The 18,789-nt window shown below is 36.7% G+C and overlaps 1 protein-coding gene across 2 annotated transcripts in view; it reads left to right on the forward strand.

Annotated features, from left to right (window-relative positions):
• The window catches only part of FHIT (fragile histidine triad diadenosine triphosphatase), a 457,578-nt gene that overhangs the window by 18,512 nt on the left and 420,277 nt on the right, over positions 1–18,789 (forward strand). The window contains exon 1 of one of the 2 annotated variants that reach the window (XM_071439470.1): positions 18,159–18,257. The exons of the other annotated variant lie outside the window; for it this stretch is intronic. The gene's annotated coding sequence lies outside the window, so the exon portion shown is untranslated. Of the gene's footprint in view, positions 1–18,158; positions 18,258–18,789 lie in introns of those variants that run through there. 2 annotated transcript variants of the gene reach the window in all.

The raw sequence follows: 18,789 nt of genomic DNA on the forward strand, positions 1-18,789 counted from the left end.
AAATTTTGAGGTTAGATAAGAAATACAAGGCTAGTTGAGCATGCAAATGGATCAGAAACCCAATAATCTTCTCAATATGAATAGGTTAGGAAAAAACTTGTGTCAGGCTACCCTTGCAGCTCCTGAGTTCTTTGATCACCTTTGCAGAGTAAAATGGCAAATACAGACCTGACCTGGGTTTATCCTGCCAGAAGGAAAAATATGAATTAGATCACATGCAGGGTTGTTTGCTTGCACTTTGACTCACTGAGTGGCAGAAAATCTACATGCTGCAGAAAAGTGCATTTGTATTTTTATGAAGACAAAGACCATCAGTCAGTTTATGAAAAAACCCCATTATTAAATATGTAATGTGAAAACTGTTACTTGAAAAGCACTGTCTCCATTAATTGTTAATATGCATTCTGTAAAAAAATGTTTTGAGATTGCTCCTTATGCAATAGTTTAGCTGTGGAACGAACATCTAGCAACTGATGTATTGGCAGACACATCCCTAGTAAATTGGTTTTATATTATTCACTGCTAACCAGCAGCTATCACATATGTGATATTCATCCCTCTTCTCTTGTACAAAGCTTTGCATGGTCATTATTAATTCTTTATGGAAGTAACTATTGCTTTTTGATGACAGGGAAAAGGATTTGCTCTTTAATTTGTGCTTTATTTGAGGAATTTCTACTTCCTTATCTGTGTCAGAGAATTTTTTTTGTTTGTAAACATGTCACTTGCAAAGAGGAAATAAAATTTAAAGTTTTACACTTTTTACATAAATCCTTTTCTTGCTTTCCTGCCATGACCTCTGCTTTTCTCCAGCGACATGAGGTCTTGTCCAGCAGGGGGGTTACTCAAAGCTGACCAAATAGCAGGAGACATTTTCATTCTAGTGACAGAAAGGAACAAATAGATGTGTCTTCCCTTATCCCAGCTTTATAATTAGAGTCAGAAGGAGGCAGAAAAAACCAGACTGAGTCTGTTAGAGACAGCTTGTTCCTGAGAGGAGAAAAAAGGAGACAGTGGAGTGCTGAGAATAGTAGGGGGTTTTCTCCCCGGCAGTTTGTTTTGTTGTGGGTGGTTTTTTGCCCCCATTCTACTTCTCTCATGGAAAGGTGCTGGAAGGTGATGCAAGCACAACTCAAACGTTTTTTCCTGGAGTGCAGCAAGGTGAGACTGATGGCTGTGAGCTCTGTCCTTACACTGGAGGTGAGCAAGGTCAGGGCCTCTCTGTGAGATGAGCAGCAGCAGGTAGTCAGGGAGCACCAGGATTGGCTTCCCTAAAATATACAGAAAATACCAGATAGCCAAGTATGTTGGTTTTAGTCTCTGTTTTGGGTGTGTGGAGATGATTGTTCAAATGCAGTGGCCTAAAGTTTGCAGTCCATTGACATGATTTTCTTAACCATCTTGATCATCAAAGATGTCTTGACAGATAGGAAATGTGCTGTTCCTCATAACCAGATCACCAGGGTACACCTGGAGTAGTATATATTTTTCTTCCATTTAAATGAATTTAAAAATTGATACAAAACGAATAATATTTTTTAAAATCTGAAAATAATTTTGAATCATTTTGAATCTTTGCAGGATCATTTAGATAGTGTACTGCTTTTGAGACAAAAAAAGTTATAAATGAACATTAGTGATTTTAGTACATGATGTGTTTGACTTTGGTTTGGTATCTCAGATAAGAGATGCTTGTGACTGTCTCCTTCCTGAGAACAAATCAGCTGGTGTTTATTTGGGAAGTATTCAGAAAACACCTTCTTGTTAATGATTCATTGCGTGATCTGGCATCTGGTAAGCTAATATATTTTCTTTATGGTGAAAATCCCCAAAAATCATTAAAGAACTATTCAACTTATTTATGCTTTCTAAAATACAGTAATTATGATAAAAATTATTCTTATTAACATTACTGAATGATGGTAAGCCAAGATCCATCTCATAGTAGAATCTGTTAGCACAGATAATAAAAAATGTTAATTCCAGAGGTAGTTTCCCTCTTCAGCAAGCAGGTGGCTGTGGTTAGTGGAGCTTCTTTCCTGCTTTGCATATGGTAGAATACAGTGGAGTTAATTTTTAAAGGAATCTTGTAATTTTTAGCTGTTTTATTGATCCCTTCACTGAAGAACTGAGCATCTGGAGCCATCTTGACTTGATTATATATATTTGTTTCAGTGAATTTTTTTATGATCAGTTATTTTTTACTTTTGAAACTGTGTGTGCCCTTGTATATGTAATGAAGATGACATCAAGTTCCTTTTTGAACCTTCCTGAGAATGCAGTTCTAAATTCAGCCTGGATTTCCCCAGCAGCTTGTCTGCTTTATGAAAGTTTCCCTTGTCTGTTCTGCTGCTGAACTTAAGTAACATTCAGCTGTAGTATTCAACTTGATATTTCATAGCATGGTTTTAAAAAGGGGTTTTTCTGACATTTGAAGATGTGGGATTTAAAGTGGTATGCAGATGACAGAAGATAAATTTTCAAGGTTTTTTAGTATGTAACTTGAGCGTATTTTTAATGGGTAGTCACTTAAGATTATGCTTTTGTTTTATAAAACACAAATTATTGAATCAAAACTTGTTAAAGTGAAGACTCATTACAAGAGAAATGAAGGCTCTGAAATAGATAGGGCAAGATTTATTCCTGCACTGAAATGAGTAAGTTCAGGCAATAACATTTGTAGATGGAATCTCTAAGACCCATTTCAACTGTCAGGATCTTCTTGTTAGATCCTTCGGTTCAGTTTGGTGTCAGTTTTCTCTTTTTAGTGAACTCCTGAGGCAGCAGATAGGGCTGAAATGCTGGTGATTTAAAGACGAATGGATGCAAAGTCGAGTTTTGAAAAGGCCAGACAGCTCTCTCTCTCTTTCTGTATTTGCACAATAACTGTCTCTGCCATGCTTGTCACCCTTTAAAGTTTATATCACTTGTTGCAAAGGTTGTCATAGGGGTTCATTTTCCATCGCAACCACTCGCTGTGTCAAACCTTTCTTCCAGCATTCCCTTTGAAGATGACCCTTCCTTAGCTTAAGTTCATGCCCTTTGTTGTTATGTTTGACACAATTTTCTATAGCTTTATAAACTAGATCTTTTGTTATCTTACAAAGTTCTTGTGTAACTTCACAAAATCTGCTGTTAATATATTTTTCCAAGTTAGATCTCAATCCTCTGAGGAGTTTTTTAATGATCACAGATCTTCCAGCACCTACATGATTCAGTGATGTGTTTATATCATTATTTCTTGCATTCTTCTCATAAAACAGTGATTGAAAATGTAGGTGTTGTTCAACATGTGCTTTCAGTCTCATACCTGTGCAATAGATAATGTTCCTCTGCCTAACAGCATCTTCATACGTGAAACCATTCAAAATTGTATAAATAAGTAATCATTGCATTTTAACCCATGATAGAATAGGATTGAATGCTCTTTTTCTTTTTTTCAGGATAGCTTTTACTCAAAAATTGGTTCTGTGTAACAGACAACTAAAGAATAACCCCATTTATGGGCATAATCTGCACTAGCAAAAGTCAGTTACCAACCAAAAGTAATCTGGCTTTTTTATCACTGAATTGCCGTACAAAATCATATACCTGCTTTAAAAGTATTTGCACAAAATGGAAATTTATCAAGGTAAATCTGTAATTGGTTTAAGCTATTTTGGGTTCTGTAGGAATAAATTCACCATTCAAAAGGGAATTGAAAAAAGAATAAAAAGAAGCTTAAAAGAGTCTTCAAATGGTTTCTGTTATGTGCCTCAGAATGCTATTTGTAGCTTCATTGTTTATCTTCTGAAATTGACTCAAAGTTTAAAATTTTCTCAATTTTGCTTCTCTGTTTGTTGCATGGCTCATTGCAAGCATCTGTTGATTTCTTTTGCCTTCCTGTAAGGGAAGGGACCAATTTAGTAATTATCACATGAAATTCAGTTTTGCACTGTGCAACATGATAGAAAACAGGCTTTCTAAGGAAACTGTCAGCAAGGTTGATTAGATAATAATATTTTCTTTAGAATTCTGTAATATTTAAAATTAGCTGCATGGAAGGATTATGAACTTTTTTATAAATGCATTTGTATCTTTTCATAGAACAGCATTGGTGATGTCTGTAACACATGCTGGTTTGTCAGTATTATTATTTAATGACCCAGGATTATTAAATACTGTAGGATTGTGGCAGGTTGGCCCTGGCTGGATGTCAGGTACCAAAGCCTCTCCATCATCCCCCCGGCTCAGCTGGACAGGGGAGAGGCAATAGAATGAAAGGCTCATGTCAAGAGATCACTCACAAATTACCATCCCAGCAAAAGAGATCTGACTTGGGAAAATTAGTTTAATTTATTACCAATCAAGTCAGAACAAGTTAAAGAGAAATTGAATGTTAAACCCACCTTCCTCCCTCTCCCACCCCTTCCCCTTTTCCAGGGCTCAACCCTCACTCCTGCCTTTCATATGGGAAGTATTCGTAAAATTTTGTTTATTTTACAGTGTATAATAAACTTAACTAATTTTGATTACAGCTTCTTAGTTTTTCCTTATAAAAAGAAAAAAAATTTTCAGAAAATTTAAATATTAACAAAATTTCACTCTCTATGTCTGAAACCATACTTACCTGAAATCTGCTCCCTCTGGCATGGATTATTTTTGCAGTTGCTCACAAATAGCTGGCAGCACCTTTCTGAGAAAAACAGGCTATGAATACAAAATATTAATAAACCAGAAACATGCAATTCCAAGACAAAGAGTTTTCAAAAATTGCATTATGTATACTTAATGCCTAACTGACCTTTTCTGCTGTTTCTTAAATCTCTTAAAAATTCATCTAATTTCAAAGCCGGAGTATTAGCCCATTTATATGTAAATTGCTTTTAATTCATGCATTGATTTGAAAGACTAATCCAAAAGATCCTTTACCACAGGTGACCTTTTTGACACTGTACTTCTGGGAAGACTGTAAAGTGGTTTCTTATGACCTCACATCCACCTGTAGCATAAAACATGTGCCTACTTCAGTCTGTATAAATCAATCATAAGAGAGTGGTTTTCAAGCAACACTGAATTATTAACACTGTAACTCTCTTGGTTAGTCATAGTTATAATAGGTCCTATTTAAACCAATAATTATTTTCTTTTGGCATCCTTGCATATTTTAGGTGTTAAACACAGTTAAGGCATTCACTGATTATGCCCCTTAAATAATAAATAGTAGAATAATCTAGCTTTTAATGATGATCTCCAAAGATTGTAAATTTCAACAAACATTCAATATTTATTTTTTGTCAAAATTTCATTCACTGCAAGAGCTGCTAGAAGAAATATGCTAAACCTGACTTCTAAGCCCTTCCCTTTGCAGAGGAAAGTACAAAATTGGAATGATTAACCATTAGGATTTAAAAATATATGTTTTCATCCATTTGTGCTCCAGAAAGTGGATTTTGATCCACACCTGCTGCAGAGTACATTTCACTGCATAGTGAAGGCTCACCTGGCTTGATGGACAGTCTAGTATTTATTATTTTCTCCCTATGACAGGTTTTTACTGGGGAGCTCCATAATAATTCTACTGAATTACTGCAGGTTTTTATTAATAATACATAGTGTTGAAGAAAATAAATGCTGTATTTTCTTCTGATTTCTTTTTGAAAATAAGATTCATTTTTTCAATCAGTTAATGCTTCAGAAAATAAATGGTACAAAGAGCTAACATTAAAGATCATTGCCTACTTTCATAGTCATCAATAAAACAAGAAATGATTTGATGTTCTGAAAATGCATTTTAGTTCAGAAATTAAGAATTTTTTGGACTAAAGAAACCCAAAATCTACCTTTTAAAATCCACTTAGGCAATGAAGTGTACCAGACAATGCACACCTATATTATTATTATTATACAATAAGTGAAGATTATTTGTGTTGCATGGTTCATATGAGAAGACATAAAATATTTTACCAGTTATAATAAAGGAATAATCCCTTGCCAAGGTACATACAGTCTTGGAAAAATGCAGTAACTGAAAAAAGTGTGGAGATAATGAGATCCAAATTGGTCTCTGCCTAGAATTATCACACACTTATCTGTTTTATCAGGATAAATAAATACAAATGGTCTTTGTGGGGGACGGGCCTGTCTGCTCTCTGACTAAGGAGACTTTTTCAGAAGAATGAGAACAAGGTGACAGAAGTGGTGTTTTATCATTTTCTGTTAACATACACACAAAAAAATTCCCCAAACTCATATGGCATTGTTTGCAGGATAAGATAAATTGCTTTCAGAAGAAGAATACTAAACCCCTAAAAAAGAAGTAGCTGCTGTAAACAAGAGCATTTCCTAACAGGTGTTTTTAGTAATGAAGCTATCTGCTTACCTGTTGTTTTAGCCATAAGTTGTTAATTATATCCTAATGTGGCTTGAGATTTCCTACCATTAACGAGCTGGCCATAGGTATTGGTTATAGTATTTCTTTTCTCTTCTGAAACACTGATCAAGTGTAGCTACCATGTTAAACAGTGTTGTCTGGGCATATATGGATCAAAAGGGGTTTTATGCAGGACCACTGGCAGAACACATCTGGTCACAAAGAAATTGGCATTTTGATGAGATTGGGAAAGTTTGGTGAATTGAACAATTACATGTTGAAAATGTATCTTTGTTAAAATAACTCCACCAAAAAACCCCTCCAAAACACCTCCCCCAGGCCCCTGTTGATCGTGGGAGGGCATCCTTGCAATCTCCTTTTTTACTGATGGCCTGAATGGCTGCAGCTGTGAAAGTCACACACACAAGGGACAGGGATAGATGTCAGTATCCTTCTCTGGTCTGCTTATGCATTTGATTGATTATCCTTGTTATTTGCTATGGTAATACAGTTGTCTGCTCAAAAATTAGATATAATTAGGAAATTGAAGGGATAGATGTAGGAAAGGGTACTGAAAATTAGTTGCCCATGCCAACAAATGGGATGGTGGTTTTGGCTGAGCTAAAACCAAGAACTAAGATGTCTAACATCAGATTGGTAATTCTGAATGTTTTTCTGGGTTTGAAGATGCATGTGAATAACTTGAAATGGAAATATTGGATTTAATTACCAAACCTGGAAGGCAGTTTCCATATTAGGGCCAATTGGTTTTCCTGTTATCATGGGGTGATATGTTAAAAAGTAGGACATTGTTTCCTGTTACAGACTTTGTCACCTTCTGGATGGTTGAGAGGAAAAAAAAAATCAGTTTGTCTTATACTGGTGTAAATACAGACAGAAATACCTGTGTGTGTATCTGTTTGTGGACATGGGCTTATTATCCAGAGAACAAAATGCAAAGGTTTTAGTGTTAACAAGTGAATAGGAATGAGAGGGAAAGAAGTTTTAATTAGTGCTAGTATTTAAATATTCTCATTATGTTTTCCCTGGCTAATAACTGTAGTTGATGTGTTATGTTCTGGAGTGTACACAAGCAGAATGGAGAAAAAAAAAAGCCCAGAAGACCCCAAATTTCAAGTGTTTTCTGAATTGGTCAAAAATGTGTTTCACTATGAAGAGTGATAATACTCTTACAGCATTACTACAGTTTATTCCAGCAGTGAATCTGTGTCAGTAATGGCAGTGTTTCTGAAAGCTGTGCATTATCCTCCTCCTGACTGGGGACTGGGGTTCTGCTTAACTGATATGAAAAATGCTGGATTTTGATACAGGATAGCAGTGGAGAGGAAAAATACTTCAATTTTCAGCTGTTTTAAATGGCAAGGATTCTGCTTCATGATGTATGCATGCAAAGGTCTCATGATTGTGCATACAAATACTTGTCTTATACTAGCTGTCTGCTAAGGGTATAAAATTAAGAACTATTTTTTCTGTAAGTATTTAATCGGTATTTTTATGAAAGTATAAAGGGGTGTTCAGTGTGACGGGGGAGGTGATGCTGCACAAAATATTAGGTTGAATGGCACTTTGTGTGGGTGTGAAAAATTAGCTGGAGCTTCCAGGGTCCATGTTTTTACTCCTGTTGTTGCTGAATGTTTTTCTTCACCACAGAACACAACAAACACATCTCTCAGTAGTGCTGCTTTCAAGTAAAGCCTCTGTTGCAGCAAGTAGCATTTAATGGGGTGGGACTTATGACTTTATGGAAGTCAATTCCTGAGAGGTGAATTTATGTGCAAACCTGGGAGGATCAGGGAGATTGATAATGATATATTCACAGGGTAGCTGTCAGGAAGAACAGGACTGCAGTACCAGGGATAAATGAGGATCTTGACTCAGCAACATAATACTTCACAGAGTGACAGCGAAAATAAGATGACAGAAAAGATTTATATTGATCAAAAGAAATACTGGCCTTGGGCTAAAGGACCAAAGTGATTAACAAAAAGTGATGCAACTGGCATTCCATGAGTAAGTTTTGACAGGATTCAGTGATCACACCTTGGAAATCCTGAGAATTCACACGTGAGGAGAGGCTTTGATGGCTCTCTTAGTTCTGAAGTCTTTTTTAACTGGACACAAACATAAAAAAGGATAAAGGGGCATGTGCAATGGTACCCCCAATGTCAGGAGTTGAGGAAGGGCTGCATTAACCTCTGAGTGCCACAGGGACAGCCCTGTCTGTGAGTGAGTGGGTGCATGCAGGATGGGCTGATTTACTGCCCAGCAGAGGGATAACAGGTCTGGCCTTCATAAAGGATGTTCCAGTTCACCAGGTTTAATGTGCTGTGTTAGTGTGCTTGTGTTTTATGAGAGTTACACGTGTTACAAGGAGAATGGGGGCCCTTTCTGTAAAGACAGAAGATGCCCATTATTCCCTACTGTGATTTCCATGCCTGGAATTGCCCTATGTTACAGTGATGAGGTATTAATAAAACAGGAAATTAATTTTCCTGTTGGAGGAAAGGGGCAATCCTGTCCTGTCACATCCCATGGGTGTTCAGTGGCCTGGTGTCTCAGCAGAAATGTCAGCTGCTCAGGGATGGGCTCACTGCTCTCCTTGGTCCTCCAGTAAACAGGGTGGTGCTCTGTGCTCCCTGTGAACTTGTGAAATACAGGGCTCAGGGCTCTTTGAAACATTATGCCTGACTTCTGCTGTGCCTTAGAGGAGCAGCAGCATTGCAGTAAATAACCGTGTCAAAGACAAGGTTTAGCTCAGTCCAGGGAGGGGAGTTGAACAGTGCCATGGCATAACTGAGCCTGAACTGTGACAGGGAGGAGGAGGGTGGGGGTAAGGACTAGAAGGACAAGTGTGTTTGAAGTGGTCTTACCTTTCACAGATACTCTGAAGTGGTGCTCAGGAGGTATACATCAGAAAATCCATGCAAAGTGAGATTTGCCTCTAAGCTTCTACTGCAGTGGAATTTCTCTCCTTTTAAATTATATTTTTAGGATACTTTGATTGATATGGAGAGCAGCTTAGATTTTTCCATGGAATTTTCAAAGAATGGCTGTTATGCCTTCTAAGGACAGAACTCCACTATTTTCTAAACCAGTTTCAATAGAAGTAAATGAATGAAACCCTATCAGTATTGCCTGCAGAGATCTCTTGCAGAGGAGAAGTCTCCTAAGATAGTGATGCTCTTTCAAATCCTTTCTAACCCAAACCACTCTATGATTCTGTGACAGTTTTGTTTGCATATCAGGCAGATGGAAATATGGAATGGAGCTGATCCACAGCTTCTTGAGTCCTATGCAAAAAAAAAATTTTATTTCTGAGGTGAGATAACCAAAGAACATGACGACAGGCTTTGACTATGAAATTTTGTCAAGAGAACTGTTTCATGCTACCTGTCCCACTTTTATTTCCTTTTAGAGTATTTAAGTTGAAAATATTCCTGCTAGGACTCTTTTTCTTCCTGCAGCTTAACAACTTCCAGAGTTTTCCATACTGACTTTGCTTAATCCAGTTCTTAATTTCTTTAGCATGTTTATTTTTCTGTTCAAAAGGGATCGCAGCTCACAGGTAGGATTTCTAGCAATCCTTTACAGATTCTTTGTTGGATGCTGATTGATGTTCTCATATTTCTAGTCCTTGCTGCACACAAATATTCAACAAAGAACCCATGCAAGGTTATATTTCTAACTTACAAGAAACAGATTGAGAACCTTTGTATCTTGCATTTCTTTTCCCATTTGAATTTTGATACTAGACCAATTGCATTGGGGATTTTTTTGATGAACTTCAGTTTAGAGCTTCTTTTATTTTCCCTCACAAACTTTCTTTCCATGACAAGTGGATCTGATTTTCAAGAGGTTTAATTTTTTTGCCTCTTGATATAATAGATAATCCAAATACCATGCAATATTGGGAGAACAGTTTTAGCCTTCTGCAAATAGCATTTTCTTGTGTGAATTCTGAAAAGCAAATTGTTTTGCTTGTCCAATTTGGTTTGTGTAATATGCAGTTAAACCAAAGGTTAAGGGTCACTTGTTCTTCCTATCTGCTGACTATTTTATAGTTTTGATATAGCAGCTAGTTTTGGGCTAATTCTCTATATGTGTAGAGCCTTATCCAGGAGGGATATTGTGTCTGATATTTAAATTTATTTTTTCTTCTGGAAATGAAACAAAATGGAATATTTACTTGTTCATACCTCCAGTTGATTATTTCAATATCTTTGTGCTGCAGCATCTCTTTGTCATACTTGTAAGTGGTGTGCTGGTTTTGCTGGAGAAGAAAACCTTATCTAATACAAATAACTTGATCCTATTTCAGTCTCAGCCCAAAGGTGTTTAATGTTACCAGGCTGTACATCTCAGCATTACATCTTGTTCGGGGATCTGGAGTATGTTACAAGTGTTAAAGATGTGCTCTGGCTGAGGAATGCTTTAGTCTTGGATTTGGATTAAAGGCAACTGTTGCTATCACAGAATGAATAAACCTGTTTGGGATTGAGACAAATACCTGTGTTCCAGCCTGTTTTCCTTTTAGGGTGAACAGAAGTCTGGCTCTCAAGGTCAGGGAGTGGTTTTCTATTCTGCTTTTGTGTTTTGCTGTTGTTATTTTTTTTTTCTGTGTGTGTTATTCACATCTTTCAGTATGTTTGTTTTAATAATAAATGTCTAATTTCTCCATTACTTTAATATTTTCTCATCCCTCTTGATATGATGGAAAAAAAGAAACCTTCTTTTCTGGTAACACATATTTCCTGAAAAATTAAATTAAAACCCTTTCCCCCCCACCTTAAATAGTAAAGCAGATATCTCCTTATTGGAGTTATTTCTCAGTTCTCTTTTCCTGAAGGCAGAAATATATTTGTTTCCAAATTATGTTAGAATTACTTAAACAGAAAAATTTCTTTTCTGCATTAGCACCCATAATTTACTGTCATTCCTTTATTATTAATAGTTACAACAAAGCCACCGAGGTCAGTTTGCCAATGGAATGAAAGTTACAGATTCTGATGGTTTTATAACGTTAAAGGTAATTAACCCCAGCTTTGCTGTTCTAATGGAAGGTGCAGTTGGTCTCACATGCCTTCATGGCTGGCTGCCACCAAGTGCTGCACATGGCTCCTGCCTGCTGCTGCTCCAGCTTCACCTGAGGCACTCTGCAGTTCCTTCCTCTGCCTCCCCGAGTGCTGGGGGCTCAGAGAAGGCACTGCAGTTCCCCAGGAGCTGAATTTTGCTGATAATCCGGATGTTTTGAGCGAGGAACAAAGTTTCAGCAGGTTTGGTCATCACCTCAGTGTTACTCCTGTCAGGGGTTGTCCCTGGCTGTCCATGTCTGTGCTGGAACTTGGAGTGGATGAGTACAGGGACTCCCTGCAGAGCCACTGAGGCTTCCCCAAGCAGAGAAGGTCATACCTTTGCTGATGTTTAGGGCCAAAAATAGGAAAAGATTACAACACTAGGTATTTTAATCTGTCTACAGATATTATTACTCTTTTGCTTATTGTGTAGGTTAATATATCACTGAGGACTTAATACAGATAACATTTTGTATTCTGTTGTAAATAAGAAAAATGAGAAATAGTATAGACTGTAAATAAATAAATGGCACTTGTGGTGAAATATCCTTCTATAGAGTTTCCCTTTGGACAATATCTTAGTCTCCCTAAAAATGGCTGTTCTCACATCCTGTTCTGTGGAAACTCTGTTGGTATGAACTCCTGTGAACTGGTAGAGCCCAGCATGGTGATAATAAACCAGTTTAAATCTTTAGTGTGTTAACTAACAATTGCATATTCTAACATCCCACTGATTGACTTTCTCAAGAGCCAGCCTGATTGCATTGTGATTCTGTGAAGGCCAGGACCTTGGTTTAGAAGGATCACAGAACTTGCTGTTCTCTTCAAATGGTGAACAAGAATAAACCCACTAGATCAAGCAAATACTTGACATTTTTCTTCCTGAGCTAGAGGACTCTTATCAAAAAACACATCTGCCTTCATACAGTCTGAAGCATAGGAAGGCTCTCTTCATATTGATTATGGGTTTTCTCTCTCTTGTTACTGATTGCAGAATTTGTTCCTTGAGGAAAAGAAAATCATAAGCTTCCCATGTTATTTACTGTCTGAACATCTAGGCTTCTCAGAATTTTCCCTTCCAGAGGATTCTTCAGAGCACTTTTAGAAATAAATAGCTAATCACTTTGGTAGTCTTCTTGGAGTAAGTGTTATGTAAATAATGGACCAGGTTTTATTGACTTCAAAAGAACAGCAACAGCAAAAGGAAAATTCAACAATGTCCTCACTTTGCAAATACAATTTTTAAACAAAATTATTTCAAAGGCCTTTGATTTATTTATTTGGGAATCAGTGAACTTTGGATCAAACAGAAAATTATTTCCCCTTCATCTCTTCTTACCTCCTGTCTAAAAAACCTGTTCCTTTCCCCACTCCTGATGATTTTAATGTGATTTTATATGTATATTTATATATATATATATATATATATTCCACCCAATTTAAACAAAGACCAGAGCCACTCATAGTGCTGCCTAGGGAAATTTTATCAACATCAGGATAATATTAAGAGGATGAATCAAGCAATTAATTTATTTCAAGGTAAGATCAGCATATCTGACTAGATATTATATTACTATGTGTAGCAAAATTTCAAAGTTAATTTGGACTATGTGAAGTAAAGTCATCCTTTTTCAAATGCATGAGAAGAGATTATTAAATTCCATATTCCAGTGTAAATTAGCTTCTAAACATAGAGGTTTGCAGCTTGAATTGAATCAAGGAGTGTTTCAGAGGTTCAGAGTGTTAACTATTTGCTGATGGCTTTGCTCAATTCATTTCTGGAAAGGATATCTCACTGGGCTTGTCCAATTCTCAGTATATAATGGATTAATGGCTTGGAACTTTATCTATAATTCCTTGGTTTTATGTTTAAACACTTCATAAACTCTTGATATCCTTTTTTCCCTCTTGAGTTCATTAAGAAAATACCATAAAGCAAAGCTAGCCCTTTCTATTCTTTGTATTTAATTATTTAGAAAATGCATGGTGATATCAATATTCTAAACCACTGTAATGTAATAATTTAAGGACTTTGGGAAAAGTAAAAAACAAAACTCAGTTTTTTGTTGAGTCTTCTCTGTTAAGAAGAGCTGTAATGAGCAAATTCATCAAATGCCTGATGGGTAGAGTGGTTACTTTTATAAAGCTTAGAAAGCCAATATGCCTTTGCTGCTCAGCTTTTGCAAACTGGGATATGGTGACCATGCATAAGGCTTGAATACAAAGCACTGGTTTTATTCTCTGCTCATTTCATTAACTCTTTTAACACAAACAATAACTCTAAAATGCATAACCTGCATTCCTGTGCAAAGGTTTAATCACTGACTATAAAGAAACATTTTGAAGCATTTTTGATGCTTCATATTTTCATGTTCCTTTTGTTACTGTTTCTTACCTCTTCCCTTAAAGGAAACAAAGTAAAAACAAGCAACTACCAAAAAAAACCCCAACAACCTCCCCCTGCAAAAAAGCACACTCCCCAAAACCCCCAAACCAATAAAAAACCCAACACCCCCTGGGAGCTTTGTCCAATATATACAGTATATATACCCCATGATGTTTCCAACATCAACAAGCCCTGTGACTGTGGAAGCAATTCTCCTTTGAATGTTCAGCTCTTGGTGCCTGAGTACTGATTCAAGTCAAGGAGGCAAAGGGCAAAGTGTGGTTTCTCAACATTTTCAGAAGCATAAACTCTTGCAAGGCAATATTTTTTTGCTTGGTAATGCCAAGTATGAGCTATTCAGTGGCTTCTCTCATCTTAGTTTTCAATTCTGGAATTTATACTTCAGCAAAGGACCCATATTATTAACAAATAATAATAACATTGAGAAAAAAGAATCAAGATGCATTTGTTTTTCTTGGTTCTAAATGTATTTAGCCAAATTCTCTGTACAGAGATATCTGCATATCACCAAATAATTTTTGCTCTTTGCTGAAAAGCAGTATAGCTTTTTTTGTGCTTCTTGAGATTCTGAACTGCTGGGAAGCAATGTGAATAATTGATACCTTTTATTACTCATTGCTCATTGCTTTTGCATAAAGAACAAAAAATGTCCTTTATAGTTTGCTCTCCTGTGTACTAAACTGGCTTTAGGCACGGAGAAATTAGCAGCTATAGAGACTACTATATCTGAAGAGGTTTTACATTTTGTGACTAGCTTGATGGACTTGCACTTTTAATTAACAAATCAACAAGCACTAATGTGCTAGCAGCAGAGCTTAGGTCAAACATAATCAGCCAAACCCGTTCTAATGAGTGAAATTACTCTAGGGATTAATCTGATGATGCAAATGAAAGGGCTAGGAAAAGAGCTGCTATTCCACTTCCTTGGATGATACATGTTTTCCTTCCAAAATATTTTAGAAAATATTTTAGCAACACTTAGATTTTGGATGTTACACACTCCTATGCTGGGAGCTAGTCAATATTTGAGGTTTATGTGCTGCTCATATTTGTTGTCAAATGAAGTATAAAATAGGGCATTGCAATTGTGTTAAAACGTATTAACACTAATTCTGGTTCTAGCTAAACTCATCTGAAAAGAACAAGGAATTAATTTTACAGGTCAGCTTGAGATGTTCTCACTGGTGTGTACTAGAAGCCGGTTTAGAGAAGGTTTTGCAGGCTGCTGTCATGGTATTTTTAATACATCTTAACTTTCCTTTGGCACAAAGATACTCTAATGCTAGTAGGCTTTGTATTTTCATGTAAATTATAGGATAAATATGAAGCTCTGTAGCCTTGCAAGGAGGATAAGGAACAGGATGTCATATCTAAATTCTGTCTTCCAGCTTTTTCACTGTTAAGACATTTGCCATGTTACTTATCCTTTTGTGCCTTGTTCAATAAAAAAGGGATAATGATGCTAGCTTAATATTGTAAAGTGTTTTCAGGATGAGAAGAACTTGCAGTGTGGCAGCATTGCTGTTCTCAGTGTGTTACTGGTGAACTTCAGTTCTAAAAACCACTTTGATCCTTTGGGAGAGAACATTCTCAAGTCTGTCCCCTGCATGCAAGATTTGGGGAATGATGGTGCTTTGGGTGTTTTAATGAGAACCATATTTAAAAACTGCTGCTACCACAAGAACAGAAGGTGATCTCTTACTATATTGCAGTGAATTAGTGACTGTTCTGGTTGGTTTTTTTTTTTTGTGGTTGTTTTGGGTTTTTTTGGGGTTTGTTTTTTGGGTTTTTGTTTCTTTGTTTGGTTGGGATTTTTTTTTTGTGTGCTTTGGGTTTTTTTGGTTTTGTTTTTTTGTACTTGTATTTAGTGCCCACAGAAAAACCATATTGGACTCAAGTAAAAGAATAGAAAGCAGGAATTCAGGAATGGACCATTTTGTGGTACAGTTTGGTCTTGTTTTCCCCCACTTTGTCTTTGTAGAATGATGAAATAAAGCACAAATGCTTAGCTATGATGCATTAGAAATAAGACACATGCACAGAAAGGAAAATTAACAAACTCAGTACAGCATAAGCACAATGTTTTCCTTATCACAAAATGAACTTTTTTTATGTCATATACTTTCTCAGTTCATTCTTGTCATGGGAACACAATGCTGTTATCGACACAGCATTCCCTAGCCTGCTTTCCAGAACATCTCAAGTTCATTATTCTCTGTTAAGATATTTAGGAGCTAAATTGAGCAATGCCATTTCATTACAAAATATAATGATTGCAAAGAGGACAAATACTTGTATCCTGAATCTTGTTTATCAGTTAATTCTTTATTATAGTACAGCAGCAATTGCATATGCAAAATGGAATTCTAATTACATTCTGCATAGCAGTGTAGTAGTTTTATCAATGCTATTTAGTTGCATAATGCACAGAGCACAAACTATGGTACAGCAATATAAATAATTAGTTTAATTTGCTATTAATGAATCTACAAAATGAAATTATATTAGTATTTTCAGAACAAGTGGTTAATTACAAACATGGTTTGCGTATTACCCTCTGTTGCTGTTGGATGTATTTTTTGACATTGGTTGTAATTATTTTGTGGAGAATTTCTCATAGTGGGATGTGCCAGGAGGTTTGTGCCAAGCTGTCTAAATTTTGGCCCAGACATCTCCCTTTAGGCTCCTGCACTAAGCTGATAGTGAAGGTATACTGGGGGTTTGAGTGGTTTTGGTAATGGGCAAATAGAAGAAAGTGCAAGAGACACGATGGGAAGTTGCTTTTTCTCACGCACCACAGGCATGGTTTCATCTACCTTCTAGCTATAAAACAGATTAGGTCTGAAAATGTGATTTATCAAAGATCATTCATGCTTTGTCTCTTTTGCAAAGAATTTTGCTGTCAAAAGGTCACGGTGTTTCTGACTGCAGCAGTTCAGCAGTTTATTCATGTGGGCTGTGTTTTATGGCTGCTTTTGCAGGAGGAGCAAAATGTAAGTGGGCCCTGAAAACCCAGTCAGTTGAACAACATAGCATGAGGTGTAATTACCCAGTCCCTGTGGGTTTTTTTAGGAAAAGAAGCTAGGGGGTTGTTAAATACACCTGAAAGACTGGCCCAAGAAAGCTCCCTCCTCCAGTTCAATCAATATCTTATTACATAATAAACCATGATAGAGAGGTGGGAATTATGCATTCATGGCCAAGGCTTTGTTCTGCAAAGGTTGCTGGAATCAGATAATCAATATAATTGTTATTGCCAGATGTTATCTTGTTAGGGGAAAGTAGCACTGATTACATCTCCTTTGTGGACAAGGTAATACTTATTGCTAACTGTGGGGAAAAATTATTAAGTTTTTAAGGCTGAAGTTCAGTTATGTTGACTGTCATTTGAAAATAAGTGTTTGAATGTGTTTTTGTCTGCCTTTGAGCAGACATTGCTTTCACTCTAATCTCAAAATTCCTATTGTTGTCCTGTTTTTATTAAACTTGCTGGCATTCTGTGTTGATCGTTATCTTCAGGAAACTCCAGTAAGGCTGAAAGAGCAACAAGCACATTTACTTTTCATCTTTTAGCTCTAAGTGGTTCAGTATCTTAATTTTTTAAAACTACATTGTGCTGACAATAAGCTTCTAATCTAAATAACTGTTTGCTCAAAGGAGCTGAGCACCTAAATTATCCAGCTGCTTGCACATCTGTCTCTTCATTGATATCTGAACATGAGCTGCCTGAAGGTAGATGGTGCATATCTGGGCTACCTGCATTTCTCCCTCCCCTGTTGTCTCTGGACTGAACAGTGGCATCCTATTAAAATTTCAGTCTCCACATCTCCTGGCCTTCAACAGGTGTAGTTTGTTTCTGTGCTGTGGCTGCTTCTAGGGATAGAGGAATTTTAGTATTTACCACAGTTGAGGTATTTATCTCTGCAGGTCTCTTTTGATAGCTAAGAAAAAAGGGTATAGAAAAAACAACATAACCTGTTAGTGGAACTAAGAGAACAATTCAGTGTGCATCAGCTTCAACTCAAGGGACAAGCCCAACTTGCCTTGGGTCCTGTTTCCTGTTTTTCAGCTATTTGAAAATACCATCACTTCTTTTCTGGTCTAAGGCTGTTCCTTTGCTTTGTTTTCTACCAAGTGATGTTTTTGGCTGGTGATTTCAAAAATAATTCAACAGTTATCTGAAATGTTATACTTTAAACTGCTGCAGGCTATTAGCTAGCTGCTCTATAAATGTTTTGCTTAGAGTAATAATATGTGTCCTGCCCATGCCCAGGATGCCTCACATCTTCCATCAAGAGGAATATGCAGCAGCACTGGTATGAGCCCATGTTCTCAATGGTTCTTTCTTCAGCATCCCTTATCAGTTTGCTTCTGACACTGGCCCTCTCTCAATGGAGTCAGCAAGGTATGACATCAGTTATTTTAATTCTTTGTCTGTATTACTTGCTCCTTGATCACTCTTTGTTTTTCATCTTAGAGAAGAGTTTCAGTAGCCTGGGGATTTCAGTTTCCTCACATGAGAAGTATGTGTTTGAGGGGGAGGTGAGTAAGATGCTGAAACCTCTGCCCCTGCTTTTCTCTTGATTCTTACAGAGAAAGAGAATGTAATTGTGCTGAAGTTGTACTTCACTTGATTCAGGATTTTGTTCACTTAACTGAAATTTCTTTGGTTTTCCACCCTGCTTTTTCTACTCTAATAAGCAGAATGAGGATTGTTGCTGTTGAAACATGTATCATTTCTGTTAAGCCATGTGAACCTGCGAATCTTTTTGCTAAGATTTGAAAAGTCAGACATTAAGGGGAATCACAGAAAGGGTACTGACTGGTCAACAGCAAGTTTATTCAATTCAGTGTCACAGTTAGACTTATTAGGCTTCATGTCTGCTTCTCTGGAAACAGAACTGCAATTTCTTTTTATCTATTGTGGCTGCAGACTC

Source organism: Agelaius tricolor, unplaced genomic scaffold (genome assembly GCF_023055355.1).
Source record: "Agelaius tricolor isolate 1412-34295 unplaced genomic scaffold, bAgeTri1.0.p SCAF_14, whole genome shotgun sequence".
Lineage (NCBI taxonomy): Eukaryota > Metazoa > Chordata > Aves > Passeriformes > Icteridae > Agelaius > Agelaius tricolor.